A 22,370-nucleotide genomic window follows, 5' to 3' on the forward strand; every position below is an offset into this window, starting at 1 on the left:
ATAGGAGGGAGAACAGAATTACTCACAATATTCCAAAAGTGGCTGAACTAATGTCCTGTTCAGCCACAATATGGCCCCCTAACTCCTACCGTTAATACTCTGACTAATAAAGGGAAGCATACAAAATGCCTTCTTCACTATCCTATCTATATGTGACTCCATTTTCAAGGAACTATGAAACCTGAACATTCCCCATGACCATACCATTAAGTGTATAAGTCCTGCCCTGATTTGCCTTTCCTAACTGTGGTACCTCATTTTTATATCAATTAACCTCCATCTTCCACTCCTTGGCCCATTGGCCCAGCAGATCAGGATTCCATTGTACTCTGAATTAACCTTCTTCGCTAACTACTACACCTCCAATTTTGATATCATCTGCAAACTTATTTACTGTTCCTTCTATGATTGCATCCAAATCATTTATATAAATGATGAATATCAGTGGACCCAGCACTGATCCTGTGACACACCATGGGTCATAGGTCTCCATCTGAATGACAACCCTCTATCACTGCCCTCTGACTTCTACCTTCAAGCCAGTTCAGGATCCAAATAGTTCGTTCTCCCTCTAGTCATGAGATCTAACCTTGTTCAAAAGTCAACCATCAGGAATCTTGTCGAAAATCTTCCTGAAGTCCATACAGATCATATCCACCAATCCTCTTCATAACTTCTTCAAAAAAACTCAATCAAATTAGTGAAACATGATTTCCCATGCACAAAGACAAGTTGACTATCCTTAATCAGGTTGGTAAAAACAATGACTGCAGATGCTGAAAATCAAATACTGGATTAGTGGTGCTGGAAGAGCACAGCAGTTGAGGCAGCATCCAACGAGCAGCGAAATCAACGTTTCGGGCAAAAGCCCTTCAACAGGAATAAAGGCAGATCAGTCCTTGCCTTTCCAAACACAGACGAATCCTATTCATCAGGATTTGATAGATAGTGCTTTCTAAGAGATTTCTTTGAGAGCAGTGCTAGCCCTTTTAGATAACGTGCTCTCATGTTCAATGGGATTTGCTCTGACTATTTTTTTAAATGTCCTTCCTTTTAAAACACCAAGACTCACATTGGTCCAATGTTGTCAATACAATTAAATACAAATTCAATTGGTTTTTGGTCTTGGGCATAAATTAAATTAATTGGTTAAATTTAAATCCAGTTTCATTAACACAAAAGCACAACACGAAGCCTTTGGTTACATTTTCTCAATCCTCAGCACTCTCTGCACCTGTCACCTAGTCACAGGCACAAGGGCTATGAAACTCTCTCAGCTCAGAAACGCACCCTCTTTCTTGTAGTGACCAAACACTCTTTCAAAGTCTAAGCATCAATCCTTGCAGTTTATTCCCCTCTTACTCCTGGGCTCTAACCTTCTTCACTTACCTGTGAGCAAACATCACAAATTCTTCTGAAAATTGAAATATTCCAGTTCCACTGTTCTCATTTGTCAATGTCAGAAACAACATTCTCCACAAACCCCAGCAGATTTATCAAAGATAATTTCCCTTTTGTGAATCTGGGCCGACTCTGCTAAGTTATACCATTATTCTCCAATTATCCAGTTATCACATACCTTACAAAACATGCTAATACTTTCCTCACAACTGACGTCAAGTTATCCACAATTTTGTTTTCTGTTTACCCTCTGCACCATGTTTGAAATATTTACAGCCACAGCAGCTACTCACTACTGTGCAGGATCTTTCCCAGAATCGGAAAAACTTTGAAGAACTTTGACTTCCCTCAATACTCAGGGAAGTGCCTCATAGAACCAAGGAATTTATAGGACCAAAAGAGGCCATTGACCCATCATCTCTATACTGGCTCTCAGCATGCTCTTGTCTGCAGCCCCATCTCTGCAGTCCTCATAATTCATTACTCATTTGACAATAGACAATAGGTGCAGGAGTAGGCCATTCTGCCCTTTGAGCCTGCACCACCATTCAATATGATCGTGGCTGATCATCCTTAATCAGTATCCTATTCCTGCCTTATCTCCATAACCCTTGATTCCACAATCCTTGAGAGCTCTATCCAACTCTTTCTTAAATGAATCCAGAGACTGGGCCTCCACTGCCGTCTGGGGCAGAGCATTCCACACAGTCATCACTCTCTGGGTGAAGAAGTTTCTCCTCATCTCTGTCCTAAATGGTCTACCCAATATTTTTAAGCTGTGTCGTCTGGTTTGGCACTCACCCATCAGCGGAAACATGTTTCGTGCCTCCAGAGTGTCCAATCCTTTAATAATCTTATATGTCTCAATCATATCCCATCACAGTCTTCTAAACTCAAGGGTATATAAGGCCAGTCGCTCCAGTCTTTCAGTGTAAGGTAATCCCACCATTCCAGGAATTGTCCTCGTGAACCTATGCTACACTCCCTCAATAGCCAGAATGTCTTTCCTCAAATTGGAGACCAGAACTGCACACAGTTCTCCAGGTGTGGTCTCACCAGGGCCCTGTACAGCTGCAGAAGAACCTCTTTGCTTCTATACTCAATCCCTCTTGTTATGAAGGCCAGCATGCTATTAGCCTTCTTCACTACCTGCTGTACCTGCATGCTTACCTTCATTGACTGGTGTACAAGAACACCCAGATCTCTCTGTACTGCCCCTTTACCGAAAGTGATTCCATTTAGGTAGTAATCTGCCTTCCTGTTCTTGCTACTAAAGTGGATAACCATACATTTATCCACATTAAACTGCATCTGCCATGCATCTGACCACTCACCTAACTTATCCAGGTCACCCTGTCATCTCCTAACATCCTCCTCACATTTCACCCTGCCACCCAGCTTAGTATCATCAGCAAATTTGCTAATGGTATTACTAATACCATCTTCTATATCATTAACATATATTGTAAAAAGCTGCGGTACCAGTACTGATCTCTGCGGTACCGCACTGGTCACTGCCTGCCATTCCAAAATGGAGCCGTTTATCACTACTCTTTGTCTCCTATCAGCCAACCAACTTTCAATCCAAGTTTGTACTTTTGCCCCCAATACCATGCACCCTAATTTTGCTCACTAACCTCCTATGTGAAACTTTATCAAACGCATTCTGAAAGTCCAGATACACTACATCTACTGGATCTCCCTGGTCTATCTTCAGAGTTACATCCTCAAACAATTCCAGAAGATTAGTCAAGCATGATTTCCCCTTCATAAATCCATGCTGACTCTGACCTATCCTGTTACTACTATCCAGATGTGTCGTAATTTCATCCATTATAATAGACTCCAGCATCTTTCCCACCACGGAGGTCAGACTAACTGGTCTATAATTTCCTGCTTTCTCTCTCCCACCTTTCTTAAAAAGTGACATAACATTAGCCACCCTCCAATCTGCAGGAACTGATCCTGAATCTATTGAACTCTGGAAAATAATCACCAACGCATCCACGATTTCTCGAGCCATCTCCTTCAGTACACTGGGATGTAGACCATCAGGCCCCGGGGACTTATCAACCTTCAGACCTAACAGTCTCTCCAACATCAATTCCTGGCTAATATAAATACGCTTCAGTTCAGGTCCTTCGGCCACTGTTACCTCAGGGAGATTGCTTGTGTCTTCCCTAGTGAACACAGATCTGAAGTACCAATTCAATTCTTCTGCCATTTCTTTGTTCCCCGTAATATATTCCCCTGTTCCTGTCTTCAAGGGCCCAATTTTAGTCTTAACCATTTTTTTGCCTTTCACATACCTAAAAGAACGTTTACTTTCCTCCTTTATATTATTGGCCAGTTTACCTTCGTGTCTCATTTTTTCTCTGCGTATTTCCTTCTTAGTAATCCTCTGTTGCTCTTTAAAAGCTTCCCAGTCCTCCATTTTCCCTATCTTTGCTATGTTATACTTTTTCTCTTTTAACTTTATATGTTTCTTAACTTCCCGCGTCAGCCACGGCCACCCATGCCTCCTCCTAGTATCTTTCTTCCTTTTTGGAATGACCTGATCCTGCAACTTCTGCATTATACACAGAAATATCTGCCATTGTTCCTCCATTGTCATCCCTGCTAAGGTATTGCTCCATTGAACTTTGGCCAGCTCCTCCCTCATAGCTCCATAGTTCCCTTTATTCAACAGAAATATTGTCACTTCAGATTGTACCCTCTCCCTCTCAAATTGCAGATTGAAGCTTATTGTATTATGGTCACTACTTCCCAATGGCTCCTTCACTTTGAGGTCCCTGACCAATTCTGGTTCGTTGCACAATACCAGATCCAGAATTGCCTTCTCCCTGGTCGGCTCCAGCACCAGCTGTTCTAAGAATCCACCTCTGAGGCACTCCACAAAGTCACTTTCTTGAGGTCCAATACCATCCTGATTCTCCCAGTCTACCTGCATGTTGAAATCCCCCATAACAACTGTAGTAACATCTTTGCGACAGGCCAATTTCAGCTCCTGATTTAACTTACATCCGACATCCAGGCTACTGTTTGGGGGCCTGTAGATAACTTCCAAGAGGGTCTTTTTACCCTTAGTATTTCTCAACTCTATCCACACTGACTCTACATCCCCTGATTCTAGGTCCCCTTGCGCAATGGACTGAATATCATCCCTTACCAACATGGCCACCCCACCCCCTCTGCCTGTCAGTCTGTCCTTACGGTAGCACGTGTAGCCTTGAATATTCATTTCCCAGGCCCTGTCCACTTGAAGCCACGTCTCAGTTATCCCCACAATATCATTTCTCCAATTTCCAAAAGAGCCTCAAGCTCATCCATCTTATTTCTAACGCTTCGTGCATTCATGTATAGTATTTTTAATCTGTTACTGCCCTCACCCTTCCCATCAACTCCTATTTCACTCAACCTTACAGCATGATCCCTTACTGAGTTTTCTGCCTCATTTGTACAGTTGTCTTTCTTGACTTCCCTTGTTCTAACTTTCCCTCCAATTTCCTTCTTAAACATCCAGTTTGTCCCCCCCGCTACTTAGTTTAAACGTAGCTGTGTTGCAGTAGCAAACCAGCCTGCCAGAATGCTGGTCCCTAACCTATTAAGGTGCAAACCGTCTCTCTTGCAGAATTTATGCTTACCACAAAACATACCCCAGTGATCCAAGAATTTAAATCCTTGCTTCCTGCACCAGTTCCCTAGCCACACGTTCAAGTCCATTATCTCCCTGTTTCTGGCCTCACCAGCCCGAGGAACTGGAAGCAAACCGGAGATAACCACCTTGGACGTCCTGCTTTTCAGCCTTCTTCCTAGTTCTCCGAAGTCCCGCTGTAGTATGTTCCTCCTCTTCTTCCTGACATCATTTGTGCTGACATGTACCACTAGCTCTGGCTCTTCACCTTCAGCCTTGAGGATTTCCTGCACTCTGTCTGTGATGTCTTTAACCCTGGCACCAGGAAGGCAACACACCATCCTTAAGTCCCATCTGCTGCCACAAAAACACCGGTCAGTTCCTCTCACTATGGTGTCCCCTATTACCACGGCTCTGTGCGATGTCCAACTCTTCCGCTCTGTCTCCACTCCAACTTTTGATTGACAGACCTGGACGCCTCGCGGACTGGCAGTGTCATCTGTCTCTACTGTTTCCAAAAGATTCAACTTGTTCCTGACAGGTACTTCGCTCGGCGTCTCTTGTACCTGTCTCCTCTCTGCCTTCCTCATCGTCTGCTCTCTTCTGCTCTCTTCTGGTACGATTGGTGTAATAACCTCGCTGAAGGTCTTGTCCAGAAAGATCTCGTTCTCTCGGATGAGTCTAAGGTCCTCGAGTTCTTTCATCAGTGCTGCAATATGCTCTGTCAGTAGCTGAACGTGCACACACTTTCCCCGCTTATACGAACCAGACACACCAGAGCCGTTGACCTCCCACATCAAGCACGTAGCACACTGAACCAGCTTGGCAGTCATGTCTTCACCCTCTTCAACTGTGGCGTAATCACTTCACTCAACCTCCTTGTCAAAGACTCCTGAGCTAAAGCCTCACTCTTCAATCCACAGGAATTTGGTGCAACAACTTATTAACCTTCGATGATATCAGTTTTTCAAGTAATTGCTCTTAAATAATTCTAATTTCCTGCACTTCCTCATCTTCATCAGTCACCCCGTTCCCTAATATTTCTGGAAGATTTTCTGTTCCTTCATTGGAATCTCTTTTGGGGTAGAAGTGACGTGTACAAGAAGGACAGATTGCACCTAAATTGGAAGGGGAGCAATACACTGGCAGGGAAATTTGCTAGAACTGCTTGGGAGGATTTAAACTGATAAGGTGTGGGGGTGGGACCCAGGGAGATAGTGAGGAAAGAGATCGATCTGAGACGGGTACAGCTGAGAACAGAAGTGAGTCAAACAGTCAGGGCAAGCAGGGACAAGGTAAGACTAACAAATTAAACTGCATTTATTTCAATGCAAGTGGCCTAACAGGGATGGCAGATAAACTCAGGGCATGGTTAGGAACATGGGACTGGGATATCATAGCAGTTACGGAAACATGGCTCAGGGATGGGCAGGACTGGCAGCTGAATGTTCCAGGATACAAATGCTACAGGAAGGATAGAAAGGGAGGCAAAAGAGGAGGGAGAATGGCATTTTTGATAAGGGATAGCATTACAGCTGTGCTAAGGGAGGATATTCTTGGAAATACATCCAGGGAAGTTATTTGGGTGGAATTGAGAAATAAGAAAGGGATGATCACCTTATTGGGATTGTATTATAGACCCCCCAGTAGTCAGAGGGAAATTGAGAAACAAACTTGTAAGGAGATCTCAGCTATCTGTAAGAATAATAGGGTGGTTATGGTAGGGGATTTTAACTTTCCAAACATCAACTGGGACTGCCATAGTGTTAAGGGTTTAGATGGAGAGGAATTTCTTAAGTGTGTACAAGACAATTTTCTGATTCAATATGTGGATGTACCGACTAGAGAAGGTGCAAAACTTAACCGATTATTGGGAAATAAGGCAGGGCAGGTGTCAGTGGGGGAGCACTTTGGGGCCAGCGACCATAATTGTATTTGTTTTAAAATAGTGATGGAAAAGGATAGACTGGATGTAAAAGTTGAAGTTCTAAATTGGAGAAAGGCCAATTTTGACGGTATTAGGCAAGAACTTTCAAAAGCTAATTGGAGGCAGATGTTCGCAGGTTAAGGCACAGCTGGAAAATGGAAAGCCTTCAGAAATGAGATAACAAGAATCCAGAGAAAGTATATTCCTGCCAGGGTGAAAGGGAAGGCTGGTAGGTAAAGGGAATGCTGGATGACGAAAGAAATTGAGGGTTTGGTTAAGAAAAAGATGGAAGCTTTTGTCAGATATAGACAGGATAGATTGAGTGAATCCTTAGAAGAGTATAAAGAAAGTAAGAGTATACTTAAGAGGGAAATCAGGAGGGCAAAACGGGGACATGAGATAGCTTTGGCAAATAGAATTAAGGAGAATCCAAAGGGTTTTTACAAATATATTAAGGACAAAAGGGTAACTAGGGAGAGAATAGGGCCCCTCCAAGATCAGCAAGGTGGCCTTTGTGTGGAGAAAATGGGGCAGATACTAAATGAGTATTTTGCATCAGTATTTACTGTGGAAAAGGAAATGGAAGATACAGACTGTAGGGAAATAGATGGTGGCATGTTGCAAAATGTCTATATTACAGAGGAGGAAGTGCTGGATGTCTTGAAACGGTTAAAAGTGGATAAATCCCCAGGACCTGATCAGGTGTACCCGAGAACTCTGTGGGAAGCTAGAGAAGTGATTGCTGGGCCTCTTGCTGAGATATTTGTATCATCGATAGTCACAGGTGAGGTGCCGGAAGACTGGAGGTTGGCAAACGTGTGCCACTGTTTAAGAAGGGCGGTAAAGACAAGCGAGGGAACTATAGACCAGTGAGCCTGACCTCAGTGGTGGGCAAGTTGTTAGAGGGAATCCTGAGGGACAGGATGTACATGGATTTGGAAAGGCAAGAACTGATTCGGGATAGTCAACATGGCTTTGTGCGTGGGAAATCATGTCAGAGAAACTTGATTGAGTTTTTTGGAGAAGTAACAAAGAAGATTGATGAGGGCAGAGCAGTAGATGTGATCTACATGGACTTCAGTAAGGCGTTCGACAAGGTTCCCCATGGGAGACTGATTAGCAAGGTTAGATCTCATGGAATACAGGGAGAACTAGCCATTTGGATACAGAACTGGCTCAAAGGTAGAAGACAGAGGATGGAGGTGGTGGGTTGTTTATCAGACTGGAGGCCTCTGACCAGTGGAGTGCCACAAGGATCGGTGCTGGGTCCTCTACTTTTTGTCATTTACATAAATGAATTGGACGCGAGCATAAGAGGTACAGTTAGTAAGTTTGCAGATGACACCAAAATTGGAGGTATAGTGGACAGCGAAGAAGGTTAGCTCAGATTACAACAGGATCTGTACCAGATGGGCCAATGGGCTGAGAAGTGGCAGATGGAGTTTAATTCAGATAAATGTGAGGTGCTGTATTTTGCGAAAGCAAATTTTAGCAGGACTTATACACTTAATGGTAAGGTCCTAGGGAGTGGTGCTGAACAAAGAGACCTTGGAGTGCAGGTTCATAGCTCCTTGAAAGTGGAGTTGCAGGGAGATAGGATAGTGAAGAAGGTTTCCTTTATTGGTCAGAGTATTGAGTACAGGAGTTGGGAGGTCATGTTGCAGCTTTACAGGACATTGATTAGGCCACTGTTGGAATATTGCGTGCAATTCCGGTCTTCGTCCTATCGGAAAGATGTTGTGTAACTTGAAAGGGTTCAGAAAAGATTTACAAGGATGTTGCCAGGGTTGGAGGGTCTGAGCTACAGGGAGAGGCTGAACAGGCTGGGGCTGTTTTCCCTGGAGCGTCGGAGGCTGAGGGGTGACCTTATAGAGGTTTACAAAATTATGAGGGGCATGGATAGGATAAATAGGCAAAGTCTTTTCCCTGGGATCGGGGAGTCCAGAACTAGAAGGCATAGTTTTAGGTTGAGAGGGGAAAGATATAAAAGAGACCAAATGGGCAACTTTTTCACGCAGAGAGTGGTACATGTATGGAATGAGCTGCCAGACGAAGTGGTACAATTGCAACATTTAAAAGGCATCTGGATGGGTATATGAATAGGAAGGGTTTGGAGGGATATGGGCTGGGTGCTGGCAGGTGGGACTAGATTGGATTGGCATATTTGGTCGGCATGGACGGGTTGGACCGAAGGGTCTGTTTCCATGCTGTACATCTCTATGATCTGTGGAGACAGAACCAACATATTCACCTCACGGGACATAGATACCGTATGTCACATCGTGAATACCTCAGAAATGGTACTATGGCACCTGAGGGATATGACACCTATTCTTTTAGAATTAGAGTCCCCTACACTGTGGAAACAGGCCCTTCGGCCCAACAAGTCCACACAGACTCTCCAAAGAGTTACCCACCCAGAACCATTCAGCTATCCTATATTTACCCCTCACGAAGAACTAATCCAACAGGCAATTTAGCAAGGCCAATTCACCTATGTTGCACATTTTTGGATTGAAACTTCCAGAATCAAACCAACTTCATGGTCAGTATCTGCACAGACCTCTCCCTGGTGTGAGACTACAGGTTCTGCTGAAGCAAGCAACACAGCTCTGTGACCTCCTCATTGTCTAATCAAATTGGCTTCACACATTGCACCTGGAATAGGTACAATATTGGAAAATATTCCTGGAAATCCCAGAGAGGAGATTGTAGTGCCCTGCTCCCCACTGTTTACAGAGCTTCCCTTCTGTGCAGTCTCTGCTCTATTTGTTAGCCATGTTGAAGACCCCAAAACACTGTGAATGCCCTGCCCACACCTTGTTCAGAGTGGGGTCACCAGAACCTCAGCTCTCCCTGAATGAATGCAGCTGATACACAAACCTGAGGAAACCATTTACAGAACCTTCACTGATGTTCCAGTGACTGGAGCAGGTCAAATCCATGTATACATGGTACACCCACACTGTGTTGAAAATGCCTTCGTTTTCAGATTTTTGTCAGTTGCTGATGCACTGTTACATCTCTGCTCAGTCCCAGTGACCCGAAATATTAGCAGTTCCACTCTCAGTATAAGTATTTGAGAATTGCTGTCACGATGACAACACCACTATTGCATGGGGAGGTGATTAGAGAAGACGGGGAGGTGATGGTCCAGCCTGTGGTCTATTAATCCAGGGACCCAGGTAATAACCGAGACCCCGGATTTGATCCCTCCACGGCAGATGGTGGAACATTAATTCAATCAAACATCTCGAATCATGAATTAAATTAAACTATGAAACCATCGTTTGTTGTCAGGAAAACCCACCTGGCTCCCTAATGTCCTTCAGGGAAGGAAATTTACCACCTACACCTGGTCTGGCCTACATGTGACTCCAGACTCTCAGCAACAGGGTTGACTCTCAGCTGCCCTTTGAAATAGCCAAGTCAGTCACTCAGCTGGATCAATCACTACAAAGTCTCAGAGAAATGAAACTGAATGGACCGAAGGCACCTGCAGTTGGTCAAGAAGGCAGCTCAGCAGCATCTTCTCAAGGGCAATTGGCAGGGGAAATAAATGCTGGCCAAGTCAGTGATAGGAGCAGGAGAATCAACGTTTCGGGCATGAGCCCTTCTTCTGGAATGGGCATGAGCCCTTCTTCTCCTGAAGAATGGCTCGTGCCTGAAACATCGATTCTCCTACTCCATGGATACTGCCTGACCTGCTGCGCTTTTCCAGCAACCCATTTTCAGCTCTGATCTCCAGCATCTGCAGTCCTCACTTTCTCCCAGCACCCAGCCCATGTTACCCATGTCCCATTAGTGAACATAAGGAGATGAGCACACTCTGGGAAGAGAGGCAGAGGGGACATAGCTCAGTTTAAACTGACCTGACTTTGATTCAGGTAATAATCAAGACCCCAGATTGATCCCACCATGGCAGATGGTGGAATTTGAATTCAATCAAACATCTGGAATTATGACTCAAATGAAACTATGAAACCATTGTTTGTTGTCAGGAAAACCCACCCAGCTCCCGAATGTCCTTCAGGGAAGGAATCTTACCACCTACACCTGGTCTGGCCTACGTGTGACTCCAGACTCTCAGCAATAGGGTTGACTCTCAGCTGCCCTTTGAAATAGCCAAGTCAGCCACTCAGCTGGATCAATCACTACAAAGTCTCAGAGAAATGAAACTGAATGGGCCGAGGCACCTGCAGTTGGTCAAGAAGGCAGCTCAGCAGCATCTTCTCAAGGGCAATTGGCAGGGGAAATAAATGCTGGCCCAGTCAGTGATACCCATGTCCCATTAGTGAATATAAGGAGATGAGCACACTCTGGGAAGAGAGGCAGAGGGGACATAACTCAGTTTAAACAGCCACTTGGAATGATTTTCAGGAGTATGGGAAAAGGCGAAAAATATATCAGATTAATGCCACATTTTATTTCCATCCCAGCCGATCAACAATCCCGTTGTTTGCTTCTTTTTCTCTCCCTCTCCCTCTCTCTTTCTCCTTCTGTTCAACTCACTCCTTCTCCTCTTCATAACAAACAATTCTGTCACTAAAATAATCACAATATTTCCCAGCTGCTTTCAGTTCTCACGTATGGTCAGTGGACTCGAAATGTGAACTCTGTTTTTCTCTCGACAGAGGCGGGCAAACATCTTCATTTTCCCCAACACTTTTTTTTGTTTCAAAACGGCAGCATCTTCCTTTGTTTGTTTTAACCCTTAATCTTTTTGATTCCATGGGAATGTCAGGATCACTGGTAAGGACAGCGCTTGATGACCAACACTGATTGACCTTGACCTGAGAGGCCATTCCACAAGGCAGATTGGAGCCAAGCACATTACATAGCAACACAGAAGCAGACCCTTCAGTCCAACCAGTCTTTGCTGAACATAATCCCAAACTAAACTTTTCCTACCTCCCTGCTCCTTGCCCAAAACCCTCCAAATCTTCCCTATTCATGTACTTATCCAAATCTCTTTGGAATGTTGTAATTGTACCCACATCCACCACTTCCTCAGGAAATTCATTCCACATGTGAACCACCTTCTGTGTAAAAGCTTTGCCCCTCATGTCTTTAAAATCTCTCTCCTCTCACTAGAAAATGGTGCCCCCCAGTCTTGAAATCCCCCATCGTAGAGAAAAAACAACGATCGATACCTCTCATCCTTTTATAAACTCCTGTCAGGTTGCCTCTCCACCTCCTGCGCTCCTGTGAAAAAGGTCTATCTTCTACTATTTGGCCTCAGATTATAAGTTTAATGACATGTTTTGGATCTGAAGTCACACTTAACCCAAATCAAATACAAATGTTAGATTTCTTTCCCAAACAACATCAGTGAAACAGCTCGGATTTCAGACAAAATCGTGAGAGTCTTATGGTTGTTATTAGTGAAACTCACTTTTATTTCAATTCTTGTCATTTGAACTTACGGTCTGTTTTCAGTTGTGATTGGATATGAAACAGTGTCTTTAGCATATTAGCTTGTGTCTCTGAATTATCCTTCCAGTGACATTAATACTCTGACACGGTGTTTCTGTCATGGAATTACTTTCGAGCCAAGAACAAGTTTGTAATTGAAGTATTTACAACTGAAAGTGTGACCAGGACAAAGTTCGAACAGTAAAGTCTGAATGTTGTCAAGGCTGAGATAATTGTTTATTCATCAACAGTATTGAAATGTAGGTGGAATCTGGTGGGATTATGGAGGCGGCAAAGGACAGGTTTGATGATTGACCCAATACCGAGACATAAATCGGTTCAGGGCAAAAAGGGGCCTCAACATTGTGAGCAGTCTGAGTATCAGATGCTTGTGAGGGAGGGGTCTGAAATTTGTGGATAATGAATGGAGTGTTTAATTGAAACTGAAGTAAATAGTTTCTATCCTTGTCAAATACAGACAACAGAAATAGCAATGGAGTTCAACATGGTTTAGGGAAACAAATGAATGGAGAAAGACATAAAGAGACTTACCAGGAACACCAACAATAGCGAGGATGGGATAGTAACCTGCCTGAATAATCAGCAGTACACCTTCTATCCGATAAGATAATAAAGACCAGGAAAGGAAGTTAAGACCCAAAGATAAACTCCTGTCCATTGTTGGAACATTCCAGTCCATTGTCCTCAGATTCTGATCTCTCCTTTCCCTGTCTCTGCAGCTGCCGTTAGTGGTGGATGTGATGCAGTTGCAGAAACAATGTGATGATGCATTGAAAGAAACCCTTACTAATAGGAGAGGGAAAGCCTCCAGTGACACAATTAGATTCCATGGAGATCGACGTTAATCACAGTCACTGAACAAACATTTCTAGTTAACCCCTTTTCAATACAACATTTTCAGTACACATTGATAACGGGACTGGACTGGATGTTGATATCACTGGCTATTGTTCTTATCTCCCATTGCCAATTGTTCAAGTGAAGTCAGTGGGGAGGGAGAATGATGGATGTTTCTTTTTCGCAGGCTAGATGATCCTGTTGTGTTTTCCATGCACAATGCTGCATCCAACAGCCCTCCTCAAACAAAACAGTCAAGAGGTTGTTACTGTGCTGATCACTCGATCAACCACCAACCAACAGATTGTCACCATAATTACTCTGACCATGCGCAGGAAGTATGGATATGCCTGAAGGTTCCTTACAGTGCTCTAATAAGGCAACTTTGTAACTTCACCACAAAGTGCTCTTCAGCAATTTTTTTTAAAATAGCAAATATCTTATTGCAGTTAATTTAGTTTAAATCAGCAATATTTATATTCTTTGACTTTAGACCAAAGCTAAATGTGATATGTACAATAATTTTGTTTATTAAAACATTCCTTATTAAGGGATCAGGGACAGAATGAATTTAACATTGCCTCGGAGGTACAGGGGAATGGGGCCTTTGACTATGGAGACTGGAGGGGAGTACAATGATATCCTCCAGTAACTAGTATTCAAACATCACTCATTCTGACAGTTGGAATGAAATATAATGCAGAGCAAGGAGGCAGATTACATTTGGGAGATGGAATGTCAATCGATAATCTGAATACAACAGGAAAATTATAAATGTAATTCAGGCAATGTATTTCACAGACACACTTTTTCATCTCAGGGTAACAGGTTGATTATTCACATCTGCACAGGATATTCAGAATTAAAACAGGCAGAGACAACAAAATGTACAGGGGTGCAGGGAGATTCCAGGATAATAACAGGAGATATATAACTCAGTCTGTGTCAGTGCAGAGATGGTGGGTTGAAGGACCAATGTGCTTTGCTGTAATTAGTCTCTGATATGTATTAAAATCTTTCGGAGTCTGAGGAGACAAATTTGTTCAATGAAGGCCACAGAGTGTGGCATCATCAATCCTGTTGTTTCATGAAATGCAGCTTCCGCAAAATGCTTTTTCAAATAAAACCGATTTCCTGAGATTTGCATATTTGGATGGATATGAACAAAAAGAGTTTTTTTGGAACATGAAGACGAAACAAACTCCGATGTCACACAAGTGTCACTGGCACAGCAGCTCAAGTAATGGACCATATTGGGCAAATATAACCAAGTTCAACCTCGAGACCCGTCAGAAAAAGCAATGGAAACCTGAAATACAAACAGAAAACGGTAGAGACATGCAGCAGATGAGATTATATCTGAATAGAGAAACAGAGGAAACATATTGACTCTGACATAAAGCTGTTGTGAGTAAGTTATATTGGCCTCAAAATGTTAATTCTGTTTCTGTCTTTTCACCTGCTGAGTTTCTCTCCAGCAGTTCAATTTTTGTGTCTTCTTTCTGAACTGTGACAAATTGTCTGATGTGAGCAGGAACAGCAAAGCTACCGTGTCAGAGTACTCACGAGTATTAAATGAGAAATTACGAAGTTTCCATAATAAATGTCGCTATATCAATGAGGTGGTGCATCTTTATAACTTGTGATGAAAATGTTGATCTCAGTGGCATTGACATCACACGATCAATCCTCTGACTGTTTGAAAACGAAGGGAATTGTTACCTCAATGTCATGTCGTGCTCCTGATGTTACTGGTGTCGCACTCATACAGTAAGGTCTTCCCTTTCTGAGACTTCAGAACAAACTGTGAAAACATACAATATCTTGGTATTTAAAAACATCAGTTCATGGGTTTTGGAAGGCACTAGCAAGGACAGAGTTTATTTGTTATTCCCAACAGCTCTGGAGAAGGTAAGAGGGAGCTGCCTTCCAGAACCTCTTCTATCCAAGTGGTGCAGTCGTACACACAGAGCTGTTTGGAAGGGGATTCCAAGATTTTTAACAAACGATAGTGAAGGACCAGTAAATTAGTCCCTAGTCAGGATTTTAAGTGACTTGGAAGACAACTGACTGAGATTGGATTTCCCGTTTTCAGTTGAGGACATTGCCAGTGCAGAATTTTCTCCAATTCCCTTTGATCACAGTTTTGCTCAAGGTCCTTGATGTCACACTCAGTCAACTCAGATGAGGAGGAGACATGATGGACACTTGACAGTGCTCAAGGGTGCCCTCATAAGAACAGGCTACAATGCTCAACTCATCGACTGCCAGTTCTGTTGTGCCATGGTGAGAAAGTGTAGTGACCTCCTCAGGAGACAGCCACAGTCTACAACAGACAGTGTACACTTCATTGTACAGTCCTTCCTGGGAGCCAAATGACTAAGGCACGTTCTTTGCAGCCTGCAACACATTATCGATGAGGATGAGCACCTCGCCAACACCTTTCCTGTGTCTCCACTTGGAAAATAAACCTCCCTTATCAAACATTCCAGAACAGGTATGTACATGTTTAATTACAATGTACATCTCTCTCTACACTCGGCCCTTTCAAATCCCCAGGCTGTGTTCAACATGGAATTAGATATTCATTAAATCACGCCACATACTGTCTCCTGTTGAAGGGCTTATGCCCAAAACATTGATTCTCCTGTCCCTTGGATGCTGCCTGACCTGCTGTGCTTTTCCAGCAGCACACTCTCGACTCTGATCTCCAGTATCTGCAGTCCTCACTTTCTCCACATACTGTCTCCATCAGACACCTTGGAATAGGTTTGGCACAGGGTAGATAGAAATTAAATTCGACTCTAGTCTTTTACAATGAAAGTTCAGCTGCCTCATCATTGTCATTAAACAGTCCAACGACAGAGACAACAACGGCTTCGACTCAATGTGGGGTTCCCTCTACTGCTTTGAACCGAAAGTAAAATTAAAAGTCTCACCTTATAGGGTCCATCGAAAATATCCACATGACAGGGACATACAGTCACAGAGTCATAGAGTCCTACAGGCTCTTTGGGCCAAACTGGTCCATGCCGTTCAAAATGTCAACCTCTGCTAACACCGTTTCCCTGCGCTTAACCCATATCCTTCTTAACCTTTCCAATCCATCTATTTGTCCAAATGCCTTTTTAATGACGTTAATGTACCTGCCTCAACAATCACTGCCAGCAACTGATTCCATATGCGTACCACTCTTTGTGTAAAAATGTTGCCCCTCAGGTCCCCTATTATTCTTTCCCCTTTCATCTGAAACTGGTGTCCTTGTGTCGTTGAGTCCCCACCCCTGGAAAAACACTGAGTGTCTTCACCCTATCCCTGCCTCTCATCCACTTATACACTTCCATAAATTCCCCGCTCTGTCTCCTGTGCTGTAAAGGAAACTATCCTAGCTTGTCCTACCCCTCTCCCTATCACTCAGACTGTTGAGTCCTGGCAATATCCTTGTAACTTCTTCTACATTCTTTCTTGTTTAATCAGGAAGGTGATTAGGTTGGTATGGACTGGTTAGCCCGAAGGGCCTGTTTCCACCTCTGCCTTTACAACCTCTCTTCTCCATGTTGGTGGAATTGAGGAACTGCAAAGGTATCAAATGAACCATAGTTGGAGTTTGTACAGGCCTCCAAACAGTTGTCAGGAGATGGGGTACAAGATACAACAGGAGAAACAAAAGATTTGCAGAAAATGCAAAGTTAGAGTGATCATTGGGGATTTCAATATGCAGGTGGAGTGGGAAAATCAGGTTGGTTGCAGTTTGCAAGAAAGTAAATTTGCGGAATGTCTGAGATGGCTTCTTGCATCAATAAAGGCAACTACAGAGGCCTGAGAGAGGAAGTGGGTAGAATTGACTGGGAGAGGAGTGTATCAGGAAAGACAGTGGAAAAGCAATGGCAGGAGTTTCTGGGAATAACTCAGGAGACACAGCAGAGATTCATCTCAAGGGAAAAGAAGCATGGCACAGGGAGGATGAGGCAACCATGGCTGACTAGGGAAATCAGGGATAGCGTAAAAGCAAAAGAGAAAGCAGATCATTCGGTAAAGGGCAGTAGGAAACTAAAGGATTGGAAACTTGCAAAGACCAATAGAGGGCAACAACAAAAGAAATAAGGAGGGTCAAGATGAAATATGAGGGTAAGCTAGCCAGACATATCAAGCAATACCGTAAGAGTTTCTTCAGACTGACAAAGGTCAAAAGAGAGGCAAAAGTGAACATTGGACTGCTGGAAAATGACACTGGAAAGATGTGGTGGGGAAAAATAAATGGCTGAGGAATTGAATAACTATTTTGTGTCAATCTTCACGGTGGAAAACACGAGTAATATCAAAAGATTCAATGGAGCGTAGGAGCAGAGCTAACTATGGTGGCCATCACCAAAGAGAAGGTGCTAGAAAACTGCATGGCCTGAGGGCAGATAAATCACCTGGACCTTATGGATTACACCCCAGAGTTCTATTGGAGATAGCTGAAGAGACAGTGAAGGCATTAGCGGTGATCTATCAGAAATTACTAGAGTCAAAGAGGTTCCCAGAGGTCTGGAAATTTATTAACGTGACACACTTGGAAAAACGAGTAACTCACAAAACAGAAACATACAGTCAAATTACCTTAACTTTCATCATGGGTAAGATCACTGGAATCCATTGTGAAGGATGAGATCTCTGAATACTTAGAAGTGTGTGGTAAAATAAGCAAAGTCAGCATGGTTTCATCAAGGGGAGGTCATGCCCAACAAATCTGCAAGAATTATTTGAAAAAATAGGTAAATTTAACATCCATGGTCAGCATGGACAAAGTGGACCAAAGGGTCTGTTTCTGTGTTGTCTATCTCTGTTACTCTATGACTCTACGTAATGAGCATGTTAGACCAAGGAGAGCCAATGGATGTTATCTATTTCGACCTCAAGAAAGCCTCTGACAACGCATCAGATGGGAGGCTGCTAAGTAACTGGGGGACCAATAGTGTTAGACACAAGGTGCTATCGTGGATAGAAGATTGGCTGTTCGGCTGAAAGCAGAGATTGGGGCAAAAGGGTCCTTCTCAGTGTGGCAGCCGGTGACAATTGGTGTTCCGCAAGTCTCAGTGTTGGGAACTCAACATTTCACTTGATACATTAACGATCTAGATGAAGGAACTGAGAGCATTCTTGCTAAGTTTGCAGATCATATGAAGAGAGGTAGATAGACAGGTGACTGTGAGGAGGTGGGCAGTCCGCAGATGGATTTGGACAGGATAGGAGAGTGGGCAAAGACATGACAGATGGAGTAGAATGTGGGGAAGTATGAATTCATGCATTTCTGAGGCTCTATTAGGGGTAAATAAAGGGAAGGGGAATGGGTCTGGGTGGTTTACTCTTTGGAGGGTCACTGTGGACTAGTTGGGCGAAAAGGTTGGTTTCCACACTGTAGGAATTCTAAAAAAATTTCTCTGTGAGACAGTGCTGTGATGTCCCTCAGCTATTGTCAGGGACATAAACTTATGATTATTTGTGCAATGAACAAATGTTCACTCGTACAACAGATCCATGCACAGAAGTCCCTTCATGTCCATCTGTGAAATAGTTTGATGTTCAGAGACTCACTAGCTTTTACTGATTAAGTTCATCCCACTCACACCTTGTGTTTGTCAGTGTGGAAATACGATGTTCCCCTGTGGGATAAATCTGTGTTCCTTGCCTGAAGAAAACTGTTCCCTTGTCTGAATAAAAGCATTTTGTAGCTGGTTTGAAACTTCAGCTTTGTCTCAGTGTGGATTTCAGGTCTGGGGCATGTGTGTGTGTGTGACAGAGAGACAGAGACAGAGAGTGAATGAATGTGTAGGGGGGAATGGAGGGTTAAATAAGAGTTATTGGACTGAACTATTGAGTTGCTGCTTTCTCTCACTCCTCCTCCATCCCCCTTTTAATCTCACAAATAAGCCTCTTGGTTTGCACCGTACCTGGGGCTGTTGTGTTTCAGGTAGAAGTAGCTGGGAACTGACTGGATGAAGTGGGATTTGGGAGGAGAGAGGAGTTTGAGTGACAGACCTGAGGTTTTATAAAGCAGGTCTTGGCAGTCAGACTTCCTTTTGCTATGTAGATGGAGCGTGTGTGTGGGTGTGTCTGTGTCTGTGTGTGAGTGTGAGGGTACTGCTGGAAGCTCAGTTCCAGTTTTGAACCTTTACCAACCTGTCCCTGAAACAGGCCGTGTCTGAAGTGAACCCCAGGGGCAGTGTCTATCCCTTCATGGGAGCGAGTGAGTGTGAGAAATCAGTGAGAGAGAGAGAGCTGGGACCCACAGTAATGGTGAGCATCACCGTTTCAGACTGTGTCTTTCCTGAACTCCTGCCTGTCTCTGAATGACTTCATGTCTCTTTCTCACATTTTCACTTTATGTCTCTTTGTTTCTCACTTTGTGTCCCTGAATCTTTCTCTCCAAGTCTTTCGTCTTTTCTCTTTTGGTCTTTCTCTCTTTCCATCCTGCTCCTCTTTCTCACACACTCAACTCTTTATTTCATTCTCCCTCTCTCTGTCCTCTCCCTTCATCTTTCTGCCCCTCCCTCTCTCTGCATTTATCTTGCCCTTCCCTCCAAAACTTTGTCTCCATCCAAAATTGCCGAATGTGACCTCTCCACGTTTCTGTCATCCAATTTTTAGAGCCCATATACCCCCCATTTCACACCCTCCCCTTCTTCCATTTTCTGCCCCGCCAGATACTCCCTCAACAGATTTCACTGCCTCCCACTTTGTCCTTTTCTTTAGCCCCCCAACTTTGCCCCACCCTCACAGTAATTTGCCCCAAGCCTGAATCTTCATCAACCCCAAAAGAATAATGCCCTCCCTCACTCCTCCCACACAAATATTTGCCCACTACCAGCCAAATATTGTCCCATCAAATATTGCTTACCCCCATTTCAGTTCCCCCCAAACATTGTCCCAAAGTTTTCTCTCTGTCCCAATTGTATACTCCACACAATCTGTGTCCCCTAAGTTATTTGACCCTCAAAAAATTTTTGTGCTGGTCAGATATGGAGGGAGGGAGAGAGGGAAGGAGGATGGGAGAGAGAGGGAGTGGGGATAGAAGGAGGGAGAGAGAGAAACAATTTAAGACAAGAAATGAGACATAAACAGAAAGTGAGAAAAGCCATGGGAGTCCAGAGAGAGAAAGAAAGAGGGAGGACCCTACTGCAATAACTATTCAGCTGCCCTATCCCCCTCCCCAACACTGGTCCAAATCTGCCCCCAGGGAGTGGGGCAGGGATAGAGAGACACAGGCAAATGCAGAGTGAAACACTCAAGGAGAGAGATGGGGAATAGGGAGACAGAGGTAGACAGAGTGAATGTTCCAATGGCCGGGCGGGTAGCGAGAGAGAGCAAAATGCAGAGGGAGAGAAAGAGGGTGATGGACAGATGGGGCAGAAAGACCCCGGAGAGACAGGTGGAAGGACAGACAGGAGAGAAAGAAACATGGACAGTGAAAATGTGCACCGGGGGCAGAGAGTAATACAGAAAGAGAGAGAAACAGTCGTTGAGAGAGACTGAGGGAGTAGAGAAAGATCTTGCAGAGAGAGATAGAACAAAAAGGACAGACAGGGAGGAAAATTGAAATCCCATTGAAAACAAGGGAAATAGCAGAGAGTGAGAGAAGGAGGGAGAGGGAAAAATAAACCCACACATACAGAGACAGAAGAACACAGAGAAAGCCCAGAGATAGAATGTGAAAGCCCGGAGAGTGGCTCACAGTTGCTCAGTGGTTGACACTGTTCCAAGCCCAGGTTTAAATCCAGCCTTGAATGGCTGTCTGTGTGGAGTTGGCGGGGTGAGGGTGGAGAAATACAAACAGAGATACCATTGAAAGGGAGGAATGGAGAGGGACGAGAGAATGAGGGGGATGTGGGTCAAATGACCCGCAGGGAGCAACAGCAACAAGATCACAGAGGGCAGAGAGAGGTTCGTGGGGAAGGCCACAGATCGGAAATACTGAACGATGGATCAGTTCCTGAAAAACATGGGAAGACAGTGAGAGAGTGGGGAAGGGGTAAATGTGAAGGATATGGCAGAGAGGGGAAGTTATAGAAAACTGTGGGAGGGACAAGCAGCTGGGAATATGGATGCAGAAAAGAAGGGAGGCAGTGAAATCTGTGGGATCAGACTGTGCAGCAGCCCCCTTTTTGCTCTTTTGTATCCCCACACCCTTCCCGACCAGAGCTCACCCCTTGCATGAGCCCCACAATTCTTCTCCCCTGAGATTGTGTGAGTATGTAAATAAATGACAGAAGACAGGATGTAATACTGTCTCTGCATCACCCCGTGTTTCTGCTCCAGAATCAAATCTGCTTGGACGGCGTATACAGAAAATGACGAGGTGGAGAGAGAGAGAGAGAGAGAGGGAAATCCAGCCCTCTCCTCCCCTCCCCCATTAGCCTCAGCTCACAAATGAACTACATTTGAGTTGCACCTACCCCTTCCATTTAGCACTGCCTGAAGTAATAATACAACTCTTGCACAATGATTCAAAAAAGGTTTCAGAGATAGGACTCCACCCCCAACACATCCACACCTCCCCTCCCGCACGCGCGCACACACACTCCATACGACCTTAAGAGTGAGGAGCAGGAAATGACCATCTGACCCTTGAGCCACCTGAGTCATTCAGTATGATCATTGCTGATCTTTTTGTGGGATCAGCTCTGCACACCGTCAGATCCACCGACGTCAAGCCGGTGTTCTTCTCTGACCACTGCCTCCTGCTGGCCGACTGTCACCTACAGGACGAACAGCGGGCGGGCAAGGGAACGTGGAAACTGAACACTAAGCTGTTGACCCCGGGAAACATCGAAGAGCTCAAGAGGGATTACGCAGGTTGGAGAACCGTGAAGCCCCTCTTTGAGTCTCCAGCGGACTGGTGGGAAACGGTAAAAGGGAACATCAAGAGGTTCTTTATCCTCAAAGGTGTCCAGGAGGCGAGAGAGAGGCGGGGAAAACTGTCCCAGCTCCAGGAAAGTATGCAGAACCTGCTCCTGCTGCAGACGATGGGGGTGGATGTCACGGAGGACCTCAAGGAGGTGAAGGGCCAGCAAGCCTCGCTCTTTGCCTCGGAGGCCTCCAGGATAATCTTCCGGTCCAGGGTCCGCTCGGTGGAGCAGGACGAGACGTGCTCAC

Source organism: Chiloscyllium punctatum, chromosome 24 (assembly GCF_047496795.1).
Source record: "Chiloscyllium punctatum isolate Juve2018m chromosome 24, sChiPun1.3, whole genome shotgun sequence".
In the NCBI taxonomy this organism is placed as follows: domain Eukaryota; kingdom Metazoa; phylum Chordata; class Chondrichthyes; order Orectolobiformes; family Hemiscylliidae; genus Chiloscyllium; species Chiloscyllium punctatum.